The 13301-nt window shown below is 35.7% G+C and overlaps 1 protein-coding gene across 1 annotated transcript in view; it reads right to left on the reverse strand.

Moving 5' to 3' along the window:
• IL1RAPL1 (interleukin 1 receptor accessory protein like 1) overlaps positions 1 to 13301 on the reverse strand; it is a 770120-nt gene that overhangs the window by 328902 nt on the left and 427917 nt on the right. The window lies entirely within an intron of this gene.

The raw sequence follows: 13301 nt of genomic DNA on the forward strand, positions 1-13301 counted from the left end.
ATCAGATCCGTTTGAAATGTTTCTAACCATGAATACACATAAAGTGCATTTATTATTCTACTATCTTATATATAATCAGTTGAGATAGTTTGTAATTTATATCTTTGGTCTATAAGAAAGAGGTGCTAAGATTTCCAATAGACAATACAGTGATATTTTACAATTTGTGAAATAAATAGAAAATGTAAAGGAAGAGCAATCAGTAGATCTTGACTTTTAGAAATAAGGAAATGCCTATAAAGGAAATGATACAGTAGTGTTTGTACTTATCTATAATGTCTGCAGATAACAACCCTTCCCTCTGCCCCTCCCACCTGAAAACAGGTAGTTAGACAACACTGAAATCATGAAAACCCTTCCCTTTGTAACAACCTTCAAATGTGCCTTCAGTTCCCATCTAAATATGCTCTGTGGAGTCCTACCACAAACAGTGCTAATCTCTTTTTCTGCTTTGTTGCAGAAAAAAAATGAATGTTAGACGATCGAACTATTTATAGGCAAATTATCTAACCTGAGAATCAATACAGTTGCCTATTCCTGTATGTATGACTGTCACTGTTATTTTACACAATCAGAGGAATTCATTCATTATTATGTGTTGTGGAAATTGGTTAAACAGTAGGGAATAAGATACTGAAATATACTTATTTCTCTAAAACCCATCGTCCATTCTGTTTGGGTGTATTGAATGTAATACATTAGGATGGATTTAATTTGGTGCCAGATTTACAGTTATACTTTTCATGTCTGTTAAAAATCATGCTGCATATCACTTCCACTTGCATTGGGGTAAACTTCTGATATTCACTATTTGTAGCCTACCCAAAATCAAAAGGAATTTGGTTAGGTAACATCTCAATGTTTGAGATCCACTATTTTAGTGGAAGTTATAGACAGACTAGAATATGAGCAAACTTAAATCTTTGTGTATTTAGATATTGTCCACTGATGCAAATGTATATACTTGGATCCTATCTAAGAGTATATATGCTTGAATTCACTCCATACTAGGTCAACAGTTTTCTGGGGAAGAGTAAAAGATACATGTATTAATCTTCTTACTATTTTATCCAATTTTCTGAACAATATGGTTACAACATGTAGCGCTTAATAAATTAAGAATCATTATGAGCAATTTTCCTCCTGCTAATTGGAGGCTCTGATTCAAGTGGTTACAATCCAAATGGAAATTCCCTGTGGGTCTTTCATTGTTACTAAAAATTGGTACAAACCTCACAGTCAGTGCCCTTTTCAATATTGTACCATTACTAATGCAACAGAAGTTCAACCAGCCTATTAGCTTCCTGTGTTTATAAATTGAGGAGAAAGGAATTAATCTGGTTGAACTTCTATTCACTAACAATATGGATGTATAATAGGACAACTGTCTTAAATGCTAAGCTATGTTCCAATATCTACTGTTAACAGGGCTTATTTATAGGATAAAAATTATAGGATAAAGTTACTGTTTAAAAACTTCAAATGTGTAATAAAAATATGCACCATATTAATATACGGAGATAGATCAGGAATCTAGTATGGACTATCTATGCTCAGGGATTAAATATGTTTTATAATTATATTTGATTGAATTTAAATTATTTATTACAATGATACATCATACAACGGCTGAAATAACAGATTTCAGGGAAAGGGAGTTATTAAGACTTCTAAGGGTGTCACACAAGCATTATTTTTTTCCCCACAGTATCCAGTTCTCTAAGTAGAACAGTGTGTGAAAGGTGGATAGTCTGATACTGCTGGCAACTCTATTTTGATGGCTTTTGAATCAGAATGCAGTCACAAGATACTGGTACCATTTCTACTACTTCAGTGCATCAACAGAGGCCAAGTTGCACTGATGCCCCTGGCAAAAGAAGCAGGAGGGGAAGAAGGAGGGCAGCAACGGATGAAAGAGGATGATAAAATCCTCTTCTCAAAAAAGATAACTTTGTTAGTGTCATTGCCATTAGATACTGTGATTATTTTCTTTCCACAGATTTTGTACTGCTGTCATTTTCTTTCCTTAAGAACCCAAATTGTTAATCATAAGATTTTATATAACTGCTTTTTGTTGTTGTTTTATTATTAGCAATGCCTGCTCTATGTTGGGAGTGGTCTCTTAACAAGGTACTGCTTCCTTTTCAGTACATTCTGTTCTTACAGTTTTGGATGCTGACCACTAATTTGCTTCTCCCTTGGGCTTAATGCACTCTTATTCAACAGAAAAAAACCTAGATGGGGATAACTTAACACTTCTTCTCCTAGTTTTTCTCATTGAAAAGCAATCCAGGCATGAGCATTATTATTAGGCTTCAATATCTGATAGTGTTGGGCAACTAGCTGCCCAAATCGCCACCTTCAGATGCAGGCTTATTGCTAGTCATAAAATGTAGCATAAGCGCTTAATGAAACAATTAAAATATAAAATATATTTTCAGATAAGATTTTTTTTCCATTTCAAAATGCAGATTTTATCCACAATCTAGGGATGATGGACTGCTTTATAGTCTGCGGTGGGGAGTTCTGTTGCTGCCACAATGGCCCATCCTGACTACTATAGAATCCAGGTAGCGAGTCCTGTTAGTTAAGCGTACCAAAACTATCAGTGTCATGTCATCTCAAAGAGGGGAAAACCAAAGTATGAGACTCTCTAATTAGGAAACTATTTCTTTTTTTAAACAAGAAGCTTGGACAGCTAAAATTAAATTAACTAGGGGCTCACATGACTCCCATCTCCCATCCCCAAGCCAGTCCTGGTGCATTAAGGATATGGATGGAGGGAAACTGGGTTTAATCCAGAATGGTGTATTAACTGAAAGTGATTTGGAATCCCAAATTCATTTTTCTCAGAGACTGGCAATCTAGAAACTGGATCAAAAAGGTATATCTTAAAGGAAAATATGAGCAAACATGTATAATATTAGGGAAAACTGTTTATAAAACTATGCAAACATGTAAAACTGCTTATATTAGGAGTGATAAAAATGGAAATGCATCCTATAGGATTTATTTTTGCTGAAACTATAAGCATATGGTGGAACAAGTTAAAACCAAATTATAGTCAGTGAAACTATAGATTAATCACAGCTAATATAATCTGAGGGAGCTGTAGGTCCTATTTGGCTATTGTAACTTTGAATGCAGGGTAAATCCTCCAGGGTTGCATTTCTGTGCCAGACTGTCCAGAAGGTTATCTGTCATTTATACCCCATACCACCACATCCAAATTACCATGGGCATAAGGAGTATCTCCAGTATAGCTAAAATATCATTTCATCTGTACTTAAATCAAAACTTGGTGGACTACATTCTGGAAAGCAACACTTTTGTGATATAGGGTTAAATTCAAAGATAGTTTAAAAATAGATTTGGGAGGGAAGGAGAGCATACACAAAAGTTCATGCAATTCTAAATCTATATGAGCATATATGATTATGAAAGTAGTTTATATCAGGGAACTGGACAAAACTGGATAACCCTTGCCTTCCCCCCCCCCCACAAGCATTGGGATAGGGTGTGGTTGGAGCCTGAATATGGGTTGTGCCACCATTTCTTTAAAAAAGCAAGAAATGACCCAGTTGATCTAGAATATATGGTCCACACTGATAAAGAATTGTTGGATATGACCTCTGCTTACTTTCTCAGTTGTGGGAACATTACTGATCTGTTACTAGCAGATACTATGATTCAACATACTATTACAATATGATCACTTAATACACTTGAATTCCCCTTTCAAGCCTGCCAGAATGGCTGTCCATTTGTTTGTTTGTTTTTATTCCTTGATTCATTTCATTCCTTGATCATATAAACAAATAAGTCAGAGGTTAATGTGAGTGAGGCAGATTTTAATCCAGAATTACAACTGTATAAACATCACCTTTGGCTTATACTGTGAAATAAATGGACTTTAATTGTAATATACAAGGGATTTCTTTGTCTTCCTTCTTTTAAAATTAAATCAACTTTTAAATGATAAACAACTAGTTACCAAGCCAGTGAAACAGATTTTGATTAACACCTCATCCACAAAAACACATAAAAAAATACCACAAGGTATTTGTTTTAATTGGCCAAATTAATCACACAGGAAAATGCTGATCTGGTTTATTGCATACTTCAGTTCTCAGAAGTGGTCATTTTAAAATTATATCTCATTCAAATAAAATAAACAAATTTGATGGTTCCAAATTGACATGGCTTTTCAGGGTATCTTGAAAATGATGCCATGCTTAAATGTCTATCAGAGTAGATTACTCTGAATTAGACATTTAAGCATGGCATAATGCTCATGAATTAGATTACATTTATCCTCCTAAGATTCATTTTGACTCTTTTATTTCAGTATGTTTTGGGACTTTGCATTAGCATTATAAATGAGAAATGAAGAAAAGGTAAAATACATCCATCCATCTTTGCATGCAATTATATAAATAAAATTGAATCAAGGATAAGCATTGTTTTCAATGCTAGGTCTTATCAAAATTATAAATTAAAAATATCTTCAACCCAAAAAAGCTAACAGAATGGCTTAAGTACAATCAGTGAAGGAGAAAAGAACTGAAATAAAATCTGTGAATAAGAGTAGGAACAGAAATACTTTATGCAAAGAAGAAGAAAAGCAAGAATTAGCAAACAAAGCTTCTAAGAACAGCATACAAAGGACTCCTTCCTTCCTTCCTTCCTTCCTTCCTTCCTTCCTTCCTTCCTTCCTTCCTTCTTCCTTCCTTCCTTCCTTCCTTCCTTCCTTCCTTCCTTCCTTCCTTCCTCCCTCCCTCCCTCCCTCCCTCCCTCCCTCCCTTATTTTTTCTGACTTTGGGAGTGATAGGGGCTGACTTCAAGAATTATGCAAGTAAATGCAAGGTTTGTTCAGAGCTGAAGAAAGATTCATGAGAAAGGTTTGAAAGCATTCTACATATTCTTAAATTATACTGCAAGAGAGCAGCCTGTTGTCAGTTGTTGGAAAGTGTTAGGAAAAGACTGAGAAAGTCTCCATCCTGAAAGATAAATTAGGTTCTAAAATGAACATACAGGTAGTTCTCACTTACTGACCATTCATTCAGCAACTGTTTGAAGTTACAATGATGTTGAAAAAATAAATATGGCCCATCTATGATAATTTACGACTTCTGCAGCATCCCTCAGTCACGTGATCACCATTACAGTCAGTATACCTGCCAGTACAGTACAGTACAGTACAGTACTCTACAGGTCAGGCACAGTACAGGTCCTGTGCCTGACCTGTGGGTTTTTTCCTCCCCCACCCCCCTTGCAGAGCAGAGAGATTGGAGAGAAAGGGATTGCAAGAAAGCAAGCTGTTTTCTTTTCTACACATCAAATGCAATGCAATCACGCTGGCACCCAGGGCTGGCAGCAACAGGCATACTATAATACTTTCTTGAAATCTCTTTATCTTCAATCTCTCTGCTCTGTGAAGTGGGGGGGGGGGGAGAAAAATAGCAAGTGATTTCTGTAGGCAGTCATTCCTTTGCCTGACCCTTCCTCCCTCACATAGAATTTTAAAAAGGCAAAGACAGAGTGACAGATATTAACAACAGTTAATAACTATTTAATAATTAACAACTGTTAATTAACAATTAACAATTTTCCTTGGGGTCTGATTAAGACTTTCCCATCTTAGATTTTGGCTGAAACAAGTCTATTGGGGAACTTCCTTAGTCCATCTCATTTTGTTAGATAGTACTCTTTCACCCTGAGAAGACAAATTCATGGTGATTTGGCATACTGTAATGTCATCTTGTCAGCGCTACTTACTTTGAGAATTGATAAAACCCTGGCTAAACTGAAGCAGAGGATTTGGGATCTAGATATCCAAAATGACAGAGCCAAAGTCTTCACCCCTTTTATAGCGCAATTGTTCTTCTCTTCCTCCCTGGAATGTCCCTAGATATTTCTTTAACATCTTATATGTTCTATATAGGAGACTATTTACTTTGGCCCAAATTGGGGAACTATCTATTAGGGCAACAACTGGTAGGTATGTAAGCCTTCCATATGAAAGCCAAATTGTTTTCAGACTTGGAGGTAGAATCTCTCTCCCATGTGCTGTTAAAATGTCCATTGTGCAGCCACTGGTGATCAAGCTTGGTACTTCCAATTGTTAACAACTGTAATTGCCATTATGACCAGGAGGCCATTAACCTTCTCATGGGTGACCACTCTTCATAAACCTCTAAGAAGGTTGCAAAAATTTTATCAATAGCTACTGCTGTTAGAAGCCATCTGGATCCTCCCTCGTGTTATTAATTGTCAGCTGTTAACTGTTTTAGGATTTTTTCACAATTTAAATTTTTTTCTTTTTATAGGTATTTATTGTATGCCTTTTATAGTTATTTATTGTATTGTATTGCTGGTATTTTTCTTGTGTCTGGTCTTGGACTGTAAATAAGTTTTGATCAATTGACATTTGTGTAATCTTATCCCATAGTGTTTCTGCTTCTCTCTCTCTCTCTCTCTCTCTCTCTCTCTCTCAGAACTTAGTAGAAATTTTGATTTTGTTTGAGTTTGGGCTTCTCAGAATTGTTTATTCTCAACAATTCATTACTACTCCCCAAGAACAGTAATGACTATGACAACTCATCTTTTGAGAGTACTGAACAGGTTGCCAATTCCTTATTCTGATGTTGAAATCAGAATCAACATCAGAATCATGTGAATGTGCAAATCAATAAATCAGCTAATGCTATTACTCAAATGATGCAACAATTTAGTCATGTACAACCAGCACCTATGTATGCTATAGTTGCATGTCCTGCTGTTCCTCCAACCATGATACTTCCTTTTCCAGACTCATCACAAGACAAGTATAATGGTTGCCTGGACAAATTCAATATTTGCATCTGAAATGAAAGTTGTATATGTCATTGAGACAAGCTTAGTTGTCCATGTTCAAGTGGGATTTATTCTTAATCTCTTGACAGACTGCCAAATAGGCCATTTCTATCATAGACAACAATGATCCTATGATGGATAACTATGTCAATTTTATGTAAAAGTTTAATGTTTCCTTTGATGAACCTGCCAGGAGAGGTACAGATAACTGATCAGTTAGCAGATTGTTACAAGATAAGTGCAGAAACATAAATAAAGGCATATTTATAGACTTTTAAATGTATTTGAGAGATGTGGGCTGGAATGATATAACTTTATCTGATAACTATAAAGTAGGCCTTTCTAATGAATTTTGAAATCAGGACACACCAGACACCTTAGAGCAGTTGTTCCATTGCTGCATGACTGCAGACTAAAGGATGAAATTCAGACAAAACCTGAAATTAACTGGAGATGGAAAAGACAACATTTTGCATCATTTCTACACCCATCCTCTCTTTTCTCCCTAACTCTTTGGATCCTTCTGAAGCTGAATATATACAATAAGGAGCAAATAGTAATCCCCTTATACAGTACATAGATAAGACAGACAAGAATTGTGGCAACTTGCCTGACCTGCTAAACTCCTCACCCTGACTCAGCTATGAAGTGCCACATTTGTGGAATCAAAGGTCATATTGCTAGTAAGTGTCCCAAATATTCCAAGCCTGAATATTCAGCAAATGAGAGAACTGGAACATGATGAAAAAGCTGAGAGAAATCAGAAACTAAAGGCTGCTTAGACATAAAATGCAGAAGCAACATTTTATCCTCTTATTCTATAGTCTTCATCTGGCTCTGATAATACAGCTTTCTGCATTATTGGAGTAGACAAAATCTGTTGACAAAGGAATTGCATAAGAATTTGCTTACCTACTCAGATAACTAAACCATATGACAGAGTTTTTTATACCTGGACAAATCACTGAATTTACTACTCCCTTTACCTCATCATTGATGAATATCTAGAAACTTTATTTTATTGACTTTGTCTTTGCATATTCTCATTGTCTTGAGGATAGACTAGCTACAAACCTATAATATTGACATTAACTGGAATCAAGGAATTGTGTCAGTTATAACCCAGAATTGCTGAGATTACCATTTGCAGGCTTCATGCCTCATTATGTTATTACCACTGTTCAACAAGTTATTCCTTATGTTCTATTGGAACTTGCAGATGTTTTTGGAAAGGATGGGGGAAATAAATTACCACCCCATTATGTCTCCTGTGATTGTGCTATTACCTTGGTTCTGGGACTCAGATCCCCATTAAGCACCAATATCCTATATCTATAGATGAATTGGCTTGTTTAAAGGAAAATATTGATCACAATCTGCAAAAAGGGTTTATCTCCTGTATCTGCTCCCATATTTTTATCAAAAGGAAGAGTAGCTATCCTAGAGTGGTTCATTACTTCAGATTTTTAAATTCTGTAACCATTAATGGTCATTACCCACTTCTATTTATCTCTGAACTTCTGAAAGGAATGCAAAAGTCACTTTTTTTTTTAAACTAAATTGCACTTGAGAGGGGCTTACAAAAAATTTGATTTGAGTGGAAAATATGAATAACTGCTTTTGACATGTGTAATGGAAAATTTGAATACATGATGATACTCTTTGTCTCTGAAAATCCAGCTGGCCATACTGAATATGTCAGAAATGTTCTGGAAATACTTCACTCAGATAGGCTGTATGCTAAGCTAAAAGGAAGGTGCTTTTGATCTCCCTTCCTTGGATTGTTTGGGTATACAATTTGTTCAGAAGGCATTCAGATAGATCCTATTAAAGTGGATTTCATTCTGTCCTAACACACCTCTAAGACTATCAAAGACAAATAGGATTTGGGGGGATTTTGTAATTCTTACATGTATTATACATGCAATTTTGCAGAACTCATTACAGTTATCACTCAACTTATTTAAAAAAAAAAGGGGGGGGGACACTCCATTTAAGTGGATTTCATCAACATATTACATGATGTGAAACAGACTTTCAATTTCTAGCCTCTAATGTGTCACCCAGACCCCAACTGATCTTTTGGACAATTATTTCAAACTTTGCATTAGACACTATTCTTCATGCTACCACAGATGTGGAAAAGATCTCTTGTCTTTAGGTGCTTTTACCAACTGAACTGAACTATTATTATTTTTAAATATGGAACTCTTGGCCCTAAAAGGATGCCTTCCAACATTGGAGACATCCTTTTGAAAGTTAAACATACCTAACTCTTAACTGATCATAAGAATCTAGAACATCTTCAGACTTTTCAGAAGGCCAAATTATGTAGGCCCAATTTCTTTCTCATTTTAATTTCTACCTTATCTCTGTTCCTAGTTTACTGAACACACAAGGTGATGATCTTTCAAGCCTAAATGTTTTGTTCTCCATGCTCCACCTTTGGCCACAATATTAAGACCTGAGAATTGCTTCCCTTACATTGTACCGGTTTCAATTACTGACACCCTGAGGATAAGGAGACACATTGCTGACTTTAATTAACATGTTTGCATTCATTATGCAAACGTGTAGGTTTGGACAGATGACTTTCAAATAACCTCATGAAAATTTCTTCTCCTTTTCTTAGACAGAGATACAACTGCTCCAGTATAGTTGTCTGCATATCCTCAGGCAAATGTCAGGGAAGAATCTTAAACCTCTGTTGTGACAATACATCTATGGGATGCACTTTTTGGTTTGGAATTTTTAGTGGCCTCACATCAGATATAAAGATATATGTTTCCTCTTATTGCATTTGCTGCCAAGCCAAATCTTTGATTACCAAACCAGCTGTATTGCTATAACCCCATTTCTCTCCAAAAGGATCTTGGAATAGTAACTATTTGGATTTTATTACTGACCTCCTGAATGTTAACTGACCACAGTTTTGTTACTTATGGACTTGTTTGCAAAAATACCTCACTTTGTTCCTTGTAAGGATCTTCCAGCTGCACCAGACACTACTAAAAAAATTATTGATACTGTATTTTAGGATAGTGGCATTGCGAATTATTTCATTTCAGAAAGAGGCATGCAATTTACAGCACTTTTGGAATGCCTTATTCCAGTTATTCAGGGTTAAGATTTATTCATCTTCCATCTCCTCAGCAAAGTTGGATGGTAAAACAGAATAGACTAATTTGACTCTAAAGTAATACTTTTATTGATGTATAAACTACTAGTTGGACAATTGGCCTGATCAGATTAAATTTGTGGCTTAATTTACATAGAACAATTCAGTGCATTTTTACACTGTCATACTGTCCTTACAAGATTCTTATGGTAGTCACACTTACCACTTACCTGAAGTTACCCCCTCTCCTTTGTTCTTGAAGCTTCTAAATGTTTACAAAAGCTTCAAGCAGAACAACCACTTCTAAAGGGACGTATGGATTTCAGTTCTTACAAGCATGTTTCTTTTCATTGGCAGGAAAGAACCCCTACTTCAGTCAGAGATTATTTCAGTGTTTCCACTATTTTTTTTTTTAGACATCTTTATATTCCTCCATGAAATTAGATTCAAACTTATTGTTACCTTCCCTATACCAGCTTGGATTAGCTTAGTGGCATTTTACTCATACCTGCCAATCTTAAAGAAAATGCACTTTTCATCGAGATCAACAGTTGCAAGTGAAATTTTCTTACATTCATGGACCCTTACCCTTTGCTTGTTTCTATGGGGTAGGAAGAATTCAAGGTACAATGCATTTTGGATTACAGATACAGAACAGGCATATTTGAATATCTGGCATATTCATTGGAAAGGCTCCTATGCCATTGACAGGTTCTGGGAAGCTGCAAATGATATTTCTGCACTTTAATTTTTGTGCCAATTTCATTCACAATATCAAAATAAGTCATAGCCTCCCTTAACTACCAGAGGCATCTATGGAGTTATCTGACTCTGACAGAGAGGGTGGGGAATTGAAACTCAGAGACCAGGACATGGTTTGTTTGTTGTTGCCCCTCACCCTAGCTTGCCGTTTTGGAACAGATTGCTGAGCAGTTAGAGGAGATACTTGCTTCAGTCCTGATTTGGATATTTATCCCTTGCCTTCTCCCAATACTATGGCTGTGGAGGGCCATCTCGCCACTGGACTCTGAACAGGAACATTCAGATTTGGATGAAGTATCTGGCCCTTTTCCATAGGGTTGGAGAGAAGCTTTTTCCTCCCCAAAACCTGTGGAAGGGGAGGAGAGAGGGGCTGTCAGATAGGTAGGAAGGTAAGTAGATAGAGAGATAGAAAGATAGACAATTTGCCTAACTATAACCTTAATGAAATTATTACATTAAGTCCTAGGGAGGGGGATGCAAATTCCATTTATCATTTTAGAGATCACACTATCATGAAGTGTGAGGATTCCAGAAAAAAAAGTAATGTTTTACAGAATCCATTTTATAGATGCAAACCCTACCAACAAATTGACCTAGGAAATGCCATATTTTTATTGTAGAGAATCTATCTCTACCTACTTGCCTGTGTACCTATAATTAGGGTCTGACTATCTAATTTAGTCAAAGTGAAGAATTAATTTGTTTTATGTTCTCTGTTCTTTTCTAATTCAACTGTTTGAGAGAAATCTGATATCACTGAAATGCATCCTGACATTTATGTAACATTAAACTTGATACAATCATAATTAGACTTTTGTTGTTTCACATTTACTTATTATGCACATGCTACAGCTTTGGGCTCTCTCATCCTAAACTTTCTGGCTCTAACTTGCTCTGTCTCCTAGCATATAAATACAGAGAAGATATTAACAACACTGACTGATTTACTTCTCATTAAAAGTTGGATTCAGATCCATTACTTTGATGTAGGAAAATCAACATTGGCATGTTCCTATCTTAATCTAATTTAAACTTCTCAATAAAAGAAATGCTTGAGCAATTTATAGTATGTCAGGAAGCAGTAGCATTCACCAGAAGACTCAGAAGAATAAAAGTAAAGCAGTTTTGTATTATCCTGTCCAAAATTTAAAATAGGAATTAAGAGTTATAATAAATGTGTGTAGTCAAATAACTTGACATCAAGAAATTCATGGTGCTTCTATGATGTATGAATGCTGTAAGGATTGAGGCGAAAACCAGTTGTTCCCAGGCCATGGATGGCTCTATATCATCAAACATATAAAACCCATTTGGCTTCAAGCATCATCATCCAGGGAAATAGCTGATTGAAGCCCTGCCCTTTTTTTATATGTATATACAAATCAGGAAGGGATTTCAATCAAACAATCATGATAGCCAACTTTTTTGACCTTCTGCAGATGCCCTGACTTCAGTACCACCAAGCACTGTGCCAAGTATTCTTTAATTTGGAAGGAGAAGACAAAGAAGTCATGAGTTTAAATTCCTGATGATATAAAAGCCATTTATATTTCCTCTGTTGGCATTCCAGAAGACCCTGAAGACTTGGTTGATTTATCAGGCCTTGAGTTAGGATGGATGGAGCCACTTGACAGATGTGCTTCTGTATATTTTTTTGTTCCCATCTTGTTTGTTTTGTATTACAATTTTATTGTTTACTATAATGTGTTGGCTCGGAGTTGGACAGTATCAACCAAAATAAATAAATAAATAAATTTATAACTTTGCAGTCAGTAATCATGTTTTTTTTATAGCTACTGCATTGTCTGCAATTATGATTCTAATCTACCTGAGTCATGTTTGTGAGTCTTTTGCTAAAGCAAGCCAAGATGTTGAGCTAAACAGTGAAGTGTCAAGAAATATGTGATTTACTTCTGAGTCTTAATTGGGAAGTCCTATTTGGATTGACAGGTGCTCCATAGACATTCTGATCTGCACATAATCTCTTATTCAGTCAGTGAATAGGATGCATGTATGCACAATAAATTATCTCCAACCTTCCAGTGTCTCCAGTCCTGACATTTACAAGAAAAAAACATGACCTCTGTGAAGCATGTAAATACCTGTGTCAGCCTAAAGTGTTCCAGAGTATTAATCTTGAATTCTAATTAAAGCATTTGGAGATAGAGTTAAGCACAACCAATATATTCCTGTCTACTGAAGAAAACAACAGTCCTAATAAAGGATTGCTATTCAAAATGGCAACTAACTTTAGGGATCTGTACAAAAATCTGAACCTAAATAAATAAATATTTTTAATAGTAAGCATACTACAGTGGCCCTTACTTATACCTAAAGGTAATCTGATACATGAAGTCTGTTAACAATTAAACCAGTTACAGAAGTATGCTTTTTTAAAAAAATGCAAGGATATTACTAGGAGAACTTACTGGGATGAAATAACTACTTTAGCACTTAAAATCTGCAAATGACTGCTGTGGAGTATCTGCTTAAACCATTGACTAGGGCCAGGGAGACGTAGATCCAAGAAATTGTACCAGTGACCTTGACTCACTCAACCTTACCT

The sequence above is a fragment of the Python bivittatus genome, unplaced genomic scaffold, assembly GCF_059951505.1.
Source record: "Python bivittatus isolate LINGU-HERP-01145 unplaced genomic scaffold, Pbiv_v1 ctg000350_np1212, whole genome shotgun sequence".
In the NCBI taxonomy this organism is placed as follows: domain Eukaryota; kingdom Metazoa; phylum Chordata; class Lepidosauria; order Squamata; family Pythonidae; genus Python; species Python bivittatus.